Here is a 15040-nt window from a genome sequence, read left to right as displayed (position 1 = left end):
CTTGTTCGTAAGGAGAAACTTATAGCATGTCATGTGAAATGACTGGGCGTTTCAGAATTGAAGCCGCGACTGGCCAAACGCTCGACCAAGCAAGAACCCATCTCTCAACTTCTCACCGACCATCTGGACGTAACTCAAGATGAGGCGCAGAGCCAAATTTAAACAATCCCTCCTCTGGGCAGTTGGGCTGACTGATGAGGTGCTACGCAGCAGCCATGACCCTGCTCAGCTCTCTGCTTTTTCCAATAACAACATACACTCATAGTGGCATGTCCGTGCTGCCAAAGAGCATTGCTCCTGATATAACTGTCTCCATTACACAACGCGTCACTACGGCTGTATGTGAGTGCACACATACATGGAGCAGGGATGGTGTTATGAGGCATTCCACAGTGAGGCCCATTGTATAGAAGCCACAGGGCACATAATAAAACCCAGCAGTTGTAAAACATGACATTTGACAGTAGCAGAGTAACCTGAGAGATCTGACTCCAGATCTCGTGAATGACATAGCTGGAAGTCATGGCTGTACACTAATGAAAGCTGGTGTTTATTTTAGCAGTTTTAAGTGGTAACACAAACACTTAACCACTGTCCCTCATGGTTACTTTATATCTTGAACAACTACTCATAGCAGCGTGCAATTTTCATTTTGTTGCTCAGAATGGTAAAAGCAACATACCGAGGGCTGGGAAAAATGTTATATTTCAAGAGTCGCCACAGGAGCTACGGTGAATTTGTCACAATGACTTCCTTTCCCAGGCCTACACTGCTGACCCGTACTTCTCCCTGCACCTCTATTTGCCATGACCTTGGAGACAGCTCACCTAAATCTGGCTTAAATTACCCTGTACGATTGAGTGAAAGCCACACAACCCCCGTCTTCCTCCTCTTCCAAACCCCAGTTCCTCAAAAAACACCAATATGACAGAAGAGGAAGCAGCTCCAGCTCAGACAGCCTCTCAATATCGCAGGGTTTCAAACACCGCCAGGCAGCCTTTCTCCTGGCTGCAACGCTCCCTGTCCTTGCCACAGCCTGCAGGACTGCCTCCTCCTATACGGATTAACAGTCATTTTATTCACGGGAATCAGCCTGGAGCAGGTGCTGCGCCGATCCAATAATCTCCACGTCAGATGGATTACCTTGCTCTTAATCAATGATACGATTGACACATGCACATCAGAAATACACTTTCCATAAGTGGCGCCAGCGTCTGCTTTAAACTGATAAAAGAGTTTCACAGTGAAGCACACTGAAGTGCGCCTTTCTTGTGCTTACTCACGTGAAAGAGTTAAGGATAATATGAGGAGCTGCTCTGTTCTGAATGGGACTTTTCTGATTTTGTTCATCCAATTTGAGCCATTAAAGCCTGACAGCACAAAACCTCGACTGGCTCACAAAAGCTGGTCATTAGGAAGACATTATAACACCATCCATCATTCATGTGAACAGCTTCATATGCTCTAATTTCTGGCAGGTTCTTTTTTGGATCTCCTTCCTTCTATCTCTGCTTTGTCTGCCCTTACGCCTCCCTGCTGCCATAATGACAGCAACCTGTGGAGCTGTGCAAGCTGCAGATACGTTTCCGACGACTTGCTCGCTGGCGCTGGCGGGGGCTTCTGTGTGATAGGCAGAAAATAATTAATGAGCAGTCTAAATGCTGCACAGCAAATACTCCAAAAAAGTCCACTTTTTCGGCCTGCAACATTTCAAGAAGCTGGGAGAAACGACGAGGGCCGAGGTTAGAGTCCTGAGGGACTCCCCTCTGCTGCCTGTACAAGTGCTGCCTCTCTCTTTGAGCTTGACGTTAAACAGGTGGCTGGTTCTAATAGATGGATGTTTTCCTACACTACTAAACACTAATGTGAGATATCAAGCTTTTGGCCCTCTCTTGTTAACAGCAGTGAGCACTATGCTGTATCAGCACCCCTCTGTGACTCTATTAGCTCTGTCTTCGCTCATCAGCTAATTACTCCAGCTATACATCGTCACTGTTTTTACTCATGCTGCTACCTCTGGCATTTGTTTTTTTAATCCATGATCACCTGCTGATGTTGGTGTCAGTAGAAATGACTCAGGCTATTACACGTCTTCAGAGTCTTTTGTTTGTAAGTCTGTATGATCAATAAGGCCGCACAATAACACACCTTATTTTCTATGTAATATCATTCTGTTATCTCATGTTACATATTTATAGAAGTTATATTAGGACGTATATCACATGAATATTATTATTATATTATATATTATTCTTGATTTATTCATTATTCATACATACCATGTATAAATATATCCATATCTACTATGTTGCCTTATTTAAAAAAAATATATTGAAAAATGGTCTTTTATTTATTTGCCAACAGAATATTTTTGTTTATTTGCATACCTCACCTCTACCTCTGTTTCTTGTGCTTCTGTAATGCTAAATTTCCCTCCTGGTGATCACTGGTGAATGAATAATCTTAGAAACTGTGTCCACATATTTTATGTACATATTATACTTATTATCAATAAATACTAATCTACTCCCTATGACCATAGAGCAGACAACATCCACTGATCCAGCCAGGGAAATCTGGTCAGCAGACCTTTTAAAATGGTTCAAAAGAAAAGAGTTCAAAAGATTTTGTCAAGTTGCTATTTTCAAGGTCAAGAATGACCACTATGTTATTCTAAATCATTATATTTATACGCCAGACATGAATGGTGATGACAATATACTGTTGATATGTTTAATGATGAGGCACAGAGCCAGATTTAAACAATCCCTCATGCAGAAATGCAAACATGTAAAAATGTTCTTACATGTGCTTATAATTACATTACAGCATGTTTCTATACTTACAAATGCCACATAGGGGGCGGTTTAAGTACAGTATTACTGCTTTATCTTATGTTGTCCAACTTTAGTCTCTTAGATGAGAATTGCTGTGTGTTTTGAGATTTGCCACGTGCCAGAAGTTGCTGTGTGTGGGCATTTTCTCAGCAGCTCAACAGGCCAAATCTCAGATCGACGACTTGCATAAATGCATATGCACCATTTTGTAAAATTCATGTATGCTTCCACCTCTGTCCTCCCCCTTTCTTTGTTTGACCTCCCATTCCTTTTCACCAGTGTTGCTATGCAGCAAACACCCTTACTTGCATGTGCACGCACACACACACACACACACACACACACGCACACACACACACACACACACACGCACACACACACACACACACGCACACACACACGTCAGCTCCATCAACATACCTGCTGGGCTCAGATTACAAAGCCTTTGCCATGGTTAGGGAAATGCCCCCTCAGGAAAGAGGTATGGGAGATAGTGTTGCTGGCTGCCTCTCCAAACCTTTTCACTCCACTATATGGGCTGTAATGAGCTGCAGTGAGGGCAGCGATAGTTAATAAAAATGTGAAGCACATGGGAATGGGCATTTCGCTCCGTTCCCATTTCATCTTTGTGAGGTTTTGTGTGTTCAAACATGTGAGAAAAGATATGCTTGTAGAGATTTCTGGACTTAAATTAAACAAAGCTGGTTTCGAGCTTGTACAGCTGTCTTTGGCAACATTAAACACACAAATGAATCCCTATTTTATCTTCCCCTGGCATTCCCTTTCTTCTCTAAAAATGTCTCCATATCATTACCTAATTATTTGGGGCAGTGTTGCACTGTCTACAAATTGCATTTACTGTCAAAAAAGACCCAACCTCCATTTCTTGCCTTGTTGATGGATGAATAATGTTCAAAGAACGTAAGAATACGGAGAAAATGAACGTATATGTGTGTGCGTGTGCACATGGGAGGAAAGGTGATTAGAGATAAAGAGCCACAGACAGAAGGAGAAGAATGTGACCCTTGTGGCTTTGACCTCCTTTCATCATGACCACCACACCCCATCAATCACTACCTACTAACCAGCATCCTGATGGCTAAGCAGTGTTTCTCTGCTGATGAAAGGTGCACGGAAAGGAGGAAAAACAGCAGTGACACAAAGAGTATAGAGAAGAAGTGTGTGTTATTACACTGTGCAGTGTAGGGGTTCCTGGGATATTCAGTCGTTTCTCACTGGGAACAAGCTCGTGCTGTGACGACAATATATTTAAATTTAGAGGTTTCAGAACAAAGACATCAGATAAATATATTTTGTTGTGCTGGGGAACAAAACGCCATATTCCTAAACCTGCCTCAGGGATAAAGAGCTTAACAAAATAATCAATCACAGCTTGTGGATATAAACATATGGGCCTATAATTTAGCCACCAGAGTAAATAAGAGATACATTTCCAGATAAACAGGATGAAAGAACAGTTTGGACATCTGTGACTGGCCAAGCAGATTCTGAGAGTTGTTTGATATATGGCAGGATGTTTGTCTGGTTTTGCCATGAACCATGCAATGTGAGTAACAGATTGTTTCGTAATCAAAACCATTCAGCATGCAGGGTGTACATTATTCTCTGGTGGATAGATTGAGTTCAGTCATTCGCAACCACAACCATGCCTGGGTCACCTAAATACGTTGCTCTGTTCATACAAACAAAGTAATGTTTGTGTGTGAGGAAGGAAGGAGATTTAAAAACGTTCAGTTGATGTATACTGAAGAGACTGAAATGTCAAAGCACATATAGTGTTGACAACCTCTTCCCTTCACACTGATACTGACTGCCCTGGCAATAATTTGCAGGCTGACTAACTGCACTGCCAGTTTTCTTTGCATGACTACTGACAACGCTGCCAGGCAGGATGGGAAGCAAAGGCTCATCAGCAGGGAGGAGGAGATGTGTGCAGCCTCCTGTGTGGCGCTCCACTGCTTGGGGTTTAATACCTGTTGAGTGGACAGAGATTTAGTGAGCTTGAGCGCCACAATCCCAGCTTAATGTTGTACAGGTGCAACTCTCCTCTCAGGTTAAACTCGCCTCAGGGCAGCTGGCAACGTTAACTGGAATAACTTCAGCCTCCTGGAGACTGCTGGGGAACCAGTTTGACACTGTGGCAAAGGAAAGGGTATCTATAAAGCATTCAGGATAATACAACATGTCATTATTTCTGTATTTGTTTTAGCTGAATTGAAATGATGAGTGTGTATTTTTACAAATTTGATAATGATCTTCACACTCCCAGAGAGGCCAGTGCTGAAGAGGCCTTGGCTGTGATCATTTTTGTATTTTGTTCCTCAGGAAAATAGATTCATTATTTCATGCTTTTGACAGAGTGGTTTTGTATTCTTGTGATTGCAAAGTGCCCAAATCGTACAAAAGGTCCTGAAACACTGACAAACTAATCTTGTGTCTGTCATAGTCAACAACTACTATACAATGTACTGACATTAGACTACATAGAAAAGCCAAATGTTGTGTTTGTGTTTTTTTTTTTTTTTGCCCATATTATCACACAGTGCACAGCTCAGGAAGGGCAAGAGATGTGTGAAAACATGAATCAAACTAGACAGTCTTCTCTCATGGTGTAACTAGAGGCAGTGCTCATAACACAGGTGAAGGTGGCTGCAGCCTTAGAAACACAACCAAGTGCTACTATATCACAAGGAAACAAAAAAGCTAGCATATATATATATATATATATATATATATATATATATATATATACATACACACAAATATATTAATCTTCTCCGGTGGTGGCCCACTGATTAAAGGCATCATTCTGTTTAAGGTATTAGAATCTGTTTGGGTTTTGTTTAGATGACTAAATGATCATTTCACCATCGTGATAAAACAGAGCTTGTTAGGTTAAATTGTCTGACGATGAAATAATTTGTCCCATAATCACAAGAGCACAAAATGGAAAAAAATTGGCCATTAGTTGCAGTCAAAAAGGTGAGCCCAGTGAAAACTGAACACACAACAAGAAGCACAGCTGAATAAAGTTACTCTGTGCACATGAGACCCAACAAAAAAAAACATACAGATGCAACCATCAGCCTATGCTAGCACTGTTGTGATATGCTCCACAGCAATGCTGGCAGTTAGACAACTAGCAATAGCAACACATTCATAATATTGGTAACAGTACTTCATCTAACGTTATCATACTACTGTAGCCAGTCACCTATGAAAACAGATGTGTAACATTATGTAGCATCAAGCTACTTATACATGGAGGAGAAGAAGTCAAGCTGGAGCTTGTTATCAGCTCGTGGGGTTCCCATCGCAACAAAGCCAAACCAGTATTGGCTCCACGGTCAGACTGGGAAAGAAATGTAGCCTTGGACTAATCTGCTGGGACCGGTCGTATGAATGACACTGACAGTGCAGATAAAAACTGTATGGACGATTTGATGGTCCACCACCTAGATTTGAGCCGGTAGTACCCATGGCCCGTCTGCCTGTGCTCTGGCCTTATCTGTTTCTTTATCTGGAGCCTTTTCAGACAAAAATGTGGAAGAAATTCTGGAAGGTAGCTCTCACCTGAATGCTGTGTACTGCACTGTGCCATCTCACCAGTGGGTGGTCCCTGTGTGTTAATAAATGTGGGGAAGGGCCAACAATTTAAACGGTAAATGCTAAATGGACTGCACTCATATGGCGCTTTTCTAGTCTTCTCAACCACTCAAAGTGCTTTATAAAGGAAGCTACACCCATACACACATATTCACAAACCAGTGATACAAAGTGGCAGTTTGGGGTTCAGTATCTTGCCCAAGGACTCTGAAATGCAGACTGAAGGATCCGGGAATTGAATTCCAATTAGCGGACGACCCGCTCTACCTCCTGAGCTACAGCTCACATGCACTAACATGCACATGTAAACGTGCTAACATGCACGTGCCACCAGACCAGATACCAAAAAAAACCAAACAGAGAAACTCAGATTACAACACATATAGAGGGGGTGTGACTTTGTTCTTTGCTCAGGATGCCATTACAGCACTGTATCTTTACATAGAGAACAGTTCTTTGCTGCTGTAATTTTGCATAAAATCTTGTTTACAGAATCTTAACTAATAACTCCAAACAACTGGCCTCTGTTTGTTTCAGCAAACATTACTGTGTTTTTGCTGGGGACTGTTTTCAGCTGCAGATTAATACAGATTTTCTTCTCTAATGAGGATTTGTGGCACCAGGACAATACAAAATGTTACACTGACTCAAAATGAACAACAGTGTCCATGTTTGTGGTAATCAAGGAACATGTCACCCAGTGTAACAGTGTAGCTCACTGGTGTGTTTTGAACGGCAATAGTATAATCGTTTTTGGAGAACAGTGGAGCTCTGTGGCAAGGAAGATACATCAGGTTTTGGATACACAGACAGTACTTGTTAGATCAATTCATTGTTGGTTTTGTTCTCAAGGGATGTGTTGATAATAAGAAAAACATAGAAGACTGACTTATTATTGAGCTCAAACTAAGAAGTAACACAGCTGCACCTTTCTTCTGTAGAGTTTGAAACACAGACACCTTTCACAAATTCCACACCTCCATGGGCCTTTTCCGCCGCAGACATTTTGACTTGTCATTGGAAAACCAAAGGTGTTACAACTAACATCAACAAAGGGTCTGTTCCACTCATGTGTGCCAGCATCAATACACAATAACATGATCCTGAAGCTGAAGCAGCTGAATGGAATTCAGCCATCATTAGTTTTATTATTTAAGCCTTAAGTATCTTTTTCCAGCTGAGGTCTTTGCCGATAGCTCATTGTGATGAATTGATGAGTGAGAAACACTTTGTGAAAACAGTCTGTGCTCAATACTTACTGAACATTAAATTCTGAATATCACATATATTCTTTTCTTATAGAGAACCTCAGTTTCCTGTACTTAAAAACAGATCCACTTCTATTCACAAAGGCTGTAAATATTTCAAGGGCACAAGACCAAATTTCAAATTAGTTGCCATAGGCCTTATGTTTTATGAAAATAACTCCTCAAACTTCTCTATAATTTACAACTCTCTTTGGGCTCCTTTGGACTTACCTGTGCTCCAGCTTTGCCCTGGACAGCTGTGGAAAAATCAGATTTCCTCCACAGCACTATGTAAGGTAATGGAAACATGGTTACACCGACTGACATCATTACAGCAAACAAGCCTGTGCAGTCATTGGTTTGGGCCTGGAGCTCCAAGTCATGGACTGGGGAAGAGAAATTCTTTGTTAGTGACAACACCTGTTAAAGTGATAACAGAAGAAAGGAGATTTGAGCTCTACAAAGTCAGTCAGGTTATCGATTTTGGTCTTTGTATCATTTTTTTCCCCCTCTGTTTGATGGTACACCAAGCTTCTTTAATCTTTTCAGGGTTCTCTACCTCAGGAGATGCTTTAATAGTGTGCACTGTGCCTAAGCTAGAACAAAAGACTTTGAAGGATGTCATGAGTCTTTCTTTCACTTGACCTCTCGCTTCTTTCTGACCCGACCTCCCGTTGCCCTTTACCTTTTAGTTTATCTTTCTGACTAATGTTTACACTAGTCTCCTAGACCCTAATGAAAGGCAGCTTTCTGGGGCGCACTGCTTTTCCTCCATCAATACACAGCGAGCTGAAATGGTCACAGAGAACATTATGACCCTTCCAACAGACTGTCTTTCTGAGAAATCCCTGTTTGGGTAAAGTGTTTAGTCAGATGTCATGTTGGCTTTATCAGGTTAATGAGACTGGTGGACTTAAGTAACTGCATGCATGCATTTGTTAACAATGGATTGTAATGTATTCTACATTGAAGAATTAATCTTTAAAGAAATAGTTGTGAGAAAAAGACTTTTTAGCTGTTCTTGAAAGTTAGAGGAGGAGTTTGACATGACTCATATTTGTAAGATGTGATTTGAGGACCTTGATGCTTTTGGTTTACTATTAAGAGGATTAGTAGTAACTACTCAGTATGATGCATCACTTCACTTGAGGGGCCACAAAAAGTTACTAATATTTAAGTAATTTTTAATTCATGAGTAGCTAATTAATGAGCAGCTAATAGTTTTATACAGCTCAGAGGCTGATTTAATGAGGAATGATTTAGGAACACAGCGCTCAAAATACAACCCTGTCTACAAGACATTACAACATTTTTAAGTTTTTTGTGAATGAATGAAGAGCTACTTTTACTAACAGCTGCAGAGTCATCAGGAGGTGTTAGTGGTGGACAGCAGGAGTACAGAGAGTACGACTGTCAGCCCCAGAGACCACGGTGCACATCCAGAGTCCTGTTGTGGTGAGGTTCAGGCAACACTGAGGGTGATTTGTTCAGCCGCTTTCAAGATGTGTTATATCACTGCTACGCCGATGAATGAGGAGATCAGAAAATCTCTTCTGTCCTCATTCCTCTTCTCCACCACTGTGAACCTCAAATCTCAGCTTTTTATCCATCACCCAAATAAATTCAGTAAATATGTATTCTATCCCTCTGCTGTGTTTCATATTGTAATTTATTATTTATTTGTTTATTCATTTATATGTTTGATGTGTGTGTGAAGCACACTGTAACTTTAAAATAAAGATTTACTTCCATATTTGTGCTTTCCAATGTAAATAAACACGTTGTGTCTGAAGCCACTGTGAACTGTTTCTGTATTAAACCAAACTAAAATCCTTCCTTAACCTTAACCAAGTGCTGTGAGATCCTAAACATAACTATAAAAAAGTTTCATAATGCTGCAGGTATTTCTAAGTTTAGTAGAAAACAAAGACGTTGTCTGTGAATAGTCTCCTGATACAGTCAGTATCAACATATTTGCAATTTGCCAAATACATTAATTAACATTTCCTTATCATGTTAACAGAAAACAACATTTGGTCTCAATAATGTTTCCTTCTGAATGTATTCGCTGCCACAAATTAGTTGTATATAATCATAATTTCTAGGAGACAGTGTTGCAGTATGTGATTTTAACAACACATTAACTATTCATTTCCTAATAATTCATTAATATAGGGTCAAGTCTGTTCCATAGTAACTCATCATTACCTATTGTACAGTCTTTGATTCAGACTAATTCAGGGATTACGTCTTCATCACTTACTTATAAAGTGTTCCCCAAACAAGATATTAAGTTTTGATTAGTGAGCTTTATAGGCCCTGCTGGATGTTGAATATTGGGGGGCCAAGCCAGCTGTTTCCCCCAAAGCTATGGTAAGTTGGCTGATAGCTGGATATAACCTCATATTCACAGTACAGACTTGAGGATTTTCTGATCTAACATTTGGCAAAAAAGTGTATGTCTCATTAATGCTAAACCAGAAATATGAGCTATACAAGTGAGATTTGTCATCTACTGAAACTTCTTTGTTGCAAACAACAATCAAAACGTGGGGGATCTGTACCAAGACCAAACATGACTGTCATTTCCATCGCTATTTCATGAATTCATTTTAAGGCACCAGGAGATATGCAATATTGGACAGTTTTTCAATTCTGCTAAAAGAGAAATAGTAGAACATAAAATATTGAATAATTCAATGGCGAATTCCCACAGAGATAAAGGCGTTCTGGATGAGCAGCAGGGTCAATGAAGTGAATATCTCAATTCAGGGGATTCATACTCATTCTGTGCTTTTAATGGCCTGATAATGTTCCACTACTTATTATTCACACTCAGTGCCAAATAAGTGACATGCAAGAAATGTATTTAAAACTACAACAATGCCTTTTATTTTTTTGTTTTTTTGTTTGAACAAATGGGAACAATGAAGAATGATTGCATGTCAACCCTGTTTGATTATTACAGTTTGTTATATTTGTGTGTATACATGTGTGTGTGTCACATGTTGTGTTTGTTAGGAACGTGTGGCAGTGTGCTGGGGTCCACCCAAGATGCTGTGTGTGCTGTAGCGGACATGATGTGTAACAGGTGTGGGGCGGTGAGGAGGGGAGACGTCCGCAGCTGTCCCTGTAGGCACCGGTCATGTCCTCACCCATCTGCCTTCCCCCACCTCCCACCAACCACCTTGGATCCTGGCATGAGGGCGTGTGTGTATGTATATTTATGTATATGTGTGGGCAGCAGCCGCTGAATCCCTGCTTATACTGCAGCCAAGTGGCATCACCTCTCTATCCAGCATCCCACAGCCTCTCCCCCCCTGTTCTGAACTAATACTCTGCTGGTACCCACAAATTCTGGACACATGTGGTTTTGGCCATGTGTCCATTTAACAATGAATTGTCACGCTTCATAACCTTGCTTTGGCCAGAAGCAATCCAAGCTTCATGCTGATCATTATGTCTGGGCGAATTTTAAAATCACATTTCTCAAACAGAATGCAAGTTTCAGGGTGTGAATTTAGATCACTTAGAGATGATGACATTAGATGAATGCTGTTACATTTGACTCCTCTATATGTTTGATGTGCTTGACTTTCATGATGGATTATTAATTTTCTACGCCTACAGAAATGTGGGATTGTTCATACTACATTTTCGTCAGATTCACATGTAATTGGAACATTACTTGACTGGCAGTAGGTAATATAATTTCAGCCAGTGGCTCTTGGCAATGCTGGTCTGTCAGTCAGTCAGTTTTGCCACCACTTTGGTCCAAATATCTCAACCATTATTTGATGAATTACCATGAAATTTTGTACGGACAATCATGGTCTCATGGACATTTTAGTTTTTTAGTGATATGCCATGACACCTAACGGATGGACTACCAGGAAATGATGGTGAACACATTCATGTTCCTCTCAGCAATAACTTTGTTGATACCTGATCTTCACATCTAGTACCATCATCAGGTCAAAATTTTGTCCAATACTTTGGATTATGATTAAAAGCTAAATCTAATGACATAAATAACCTCAGCTGCACCTTGTGCTTATGGCACTAATTGTTAGCATGCTAACACACTAATTTTAAGATGCTGAACATGGTAAAGATCACAATGTTAACATTGTCATTGCTTGGCGTAACTTGACTTTAGCATTGGTTGTAAATGGATGTTATTTTGCAGGTCACAGTCTGCAGAACCTCAAACATATGGCTCCACGTTAACAGAGAACAAACCAGTAACAAACTGTAGACAGGGGGTTGTCTTGACCTCAGGTGCCTGCAAGAGGCTGTAGCATCTGACAAATGCAAATTCAATGACTGTATGTTTTGCACTTACCAAACTTCTGTCAGTCTGTACCCAGGTAGATGACAGTTTGGCCAATCTGTGACATAGGAGAGAAAGCAAAGTAGGGCCGATGAGCCACCGTTCTGTGATACAGTTAGGCTATATGTGCAGGTGAGACTTGAAGCAAAGATACCACAATTACGCAAACCTCACAACACATGTTTTTACATTTTCTAATCTGCTTAGAAATCATAGAAAATCCAGAACTCAAAATCCTCCACACCCATTGAGTCCGACTTTGAAAGCCTCTGTCAGAAGACGCATTGCCTTTCTTCCTGTTTAATCTGGGTGCATGTTCAGCCATATTAAATGAAGAATAAGACCAGTACTATCATGGCATAACTAATGAAAGAAACTATCAAACATTAGGAAAAAAAAAGATGAATATGCAAAACAGATGTTACAAGGTTTTAATGATTCTGGATCATTTAAAAAACATTTTAAAGCAACACATACAGATACACACAGTAAAAATAATGTGAAAATGGAGGCTTGAGTCTTCTTTCCTTGTGTTTATACACAATCCTTTCTACTCTGACACCATCATCATTAGCTCCTGTCTCATACAAATTTCACACAAACAGATTTTTTTTAAATTTCCAGTATGTTGACTCTGTTTGAGGGTAATCATCTCATGACAGGCTCATTTTTTACTTCTTAATTCTGAATATTTGTGTTTAAAATACAAATTGCATATTTTGCATGTGCAGTGTTTCAACATCTGGCCCCAGTTATAAAATATTATTATAATTAAAATATTCTTAAAAAATGTTTGAGCTACAGCTCAGTTTTTCTCTCATCTTAGTTTTTATTTAAGCAGCATTTGAAATATCACATCAATGAGCTTCCTACAAGCTTAATTTCATCTGTGCTTCTTCAAACTGTTTTGCCAAGAGAATATTGGGTTTTCTTAGCTTAAGGGCATCCAGAGGCCTGACAAGATTTTGACTGACAGCTCAACCAGATAAATATATCCCAAATAGAAATCAATTAAAGCCTGGTGACAGATTAATAAAGGGGGTTACTTATCCCAAGCAACACAATACCCCCCCCAGGTAATCTGAAAATGGGATGTCATGAAGAGAAAATGAATCCACAAAACTTCCTGCTGAACCAATACCAAATGCCAAAAGGGCGACTGTGATTTAGAGGTGACCTGCAACACAGTGCACAACAGAACCATGAGGTTTCACATGCAGCCACAGCCCAGTTGTACAAAAATTATGTTTTTAAAGAAAGCTGCTTTTTCTTTTTTTTCTTCTCAGTTTAAACCACAAAAATGAGAAGCAACAGTCAGATGAAAGGGCTGGGCTCAAAGGATATACTGTCTGCTGATTTACTGTTTGTTTATTTGCTTAAACAATTAAGAAAACCCTGATAAAAGACATTTAATAACAAAACTAAATGAATAAATGCAGGTAAGGGAGGAAGCTAAGGGGCTTACACATCATCTTTCCCATTACAAATTGAATTAAGTGTATTCATAAGCATCAGACAGACAAAACAAAAACAAACAAGACTAACAGGCACCCAATGTCCCGGGGCCTAAGTGTCTAAGATGTGTATCATGTAATAGCAAGGCTCCTGCTTTGAATCCTGCCAGGGACCTTTGCTGTAAGTCCTCTTCTTGTTTTCTCGCAGAGGGTAAAATGAAATCCTGTTGTTTGTCACTGTCAACGGACAATGTTTTCACCAGGGACATGAGAAAAGCTGCAGCATCTGTGATTTGCTTAAATGCTCATAACAACCTATCTTTGCATTGTTGTGATCAGCAACCTCTTGTGGTCAAGCAAAGGTGGAGGCAGCATGATATTGCTTAACCATGACCACAATCTTTCCCTAACCTTAACCAAGTGGTTTTAGTTGCCTAATTTTAACCAAACCTCAATTAGATCAGATCTTAATGGATCAGAAGATGGTCGTATGGACACCGACACCTGCAGGAGTGACAGGTACAAATGCCCTGTTTTAGGTGTGAGGACCTGTTGGCTAAATATTTTTCATTTGAAGATATGTAATAAGTTTAGTTGATTTTAAAAAGTCCTAAAGAGATGGATGTTTAAGTTCAATAAAAACAAAAATCATGAGTAAGATAAACTGAAGTCCTTTAAAGACCCGGAGAATAATACTGAAGGTCTTAAATTTGATTGAAAGAACTGAGAAAGCACATCAGATACATAAAGACACTTATACACAAAAACTAAATATGTCAGCATTTTTATTAATACAATAAATGTCCTAAACCTCAGGTCAGGGCCCATAACCACTTGAATTGGTTCTCATTCTCCAGAAACCTCAAATACCCCATAATATATGCAAACAGTTAATACAGAGAAAAATCACGCTGAAACATAAAGTTAAATAACACAATGGTGACTCAAACTTTCTTCTATAATGTAAGACACTTGAATAATTTCAAGGTTATTAATAAATATGTGTGTGGCTTGTTTACTTGAAACATTTGAAGATTTGTACCATTTCTGTGTTTGCATTTTTTCATTACAGTGGAAAATGATCTTTACGAACCGTAGGGGGTCTTTACCATAAATTCAAAGAGGCAACGGACCAAGACTAAACTCAGCACAAAAAAACCATTACCAGATCTGAATGGACTGAATGCCCTACCAGTTCTTAAATATACACACAAGGCTGGCTTAGGCCTTCATTGTCCATGACTAATACATGGTTCCAGACACTGATGTGATGTAGAGGAGCTGGGAGTGCACCAGTTCATTACAGGCCCACCGGGTGTACTGCATTTTGATGGATTTCCCAGGACTCTCCACATGGTCTATGCTGCACATCAGGTAATTGCTGTTAGTTTAAGTGCACTACCACCAGTCCCCAGACTAAAACCCTTATGGCACATTGTCCTTCCTCCATTCTGTGTGTGTGTGTGTTTTTGAGAAAGACGAGGGTAAAAAGAGAAATGAAGATGGAGATAGTGTGTGTGTGTGTGTGTGTGTGCTTGTAGG

The 15040-nt window shown here is 39.9% G+C and overlaps 1 long non-coding RNA gene across 2 annotated transcripts in view; it reads right to left on the bottom strand.

Moving 5' to 3' along the window:
* Positions 1-224: 224 nt before the first annotated feature.
* LOC139627977 (uncharacterized) overlaps positions 225-15040 on the bottom strand; it is a 29621-nt gene continuing 14805 nt past the window's right edge. Inside the window, exons 3-5 of one of the 2 annotated variants that reach the window (XR_011692651.1) lie at positions 12057-12102; positions 7943-8097; positions 225-4993 (exon numbers count right to left, since the gene is read on the bottom strand). This is a non-coding gene — a long non-coding RNA (uncharacterized lncRNA). Of the gene's footprint in view, positions 8098-12056; positions 12103-15040 lie in introns of both variants that reach the window. The other variant, XR_011692650.1, reaches the window with a different exon arrangement.

This window comes from Trachinotus anak, unplaced genomic scaffold (assembly GCF_046630095.1).
Source record: "Trachinotus anak isolate AG129_WGS33_773 ecotype Australia unplaced genomic scaffold, CSIRO_AGI_Tana_v1 ptg000011l, whole genome shotgun sequence".
Taxonomy (NCBI): Eukaryota; Metazoa; Chordata; class Actinopteri; order Carangiformes; family Carangidae; genus Trachinotus; species Trachinotus anak.
This window is presented reverse-complemented; position numbering and strand designations above follow the sequence as displayed.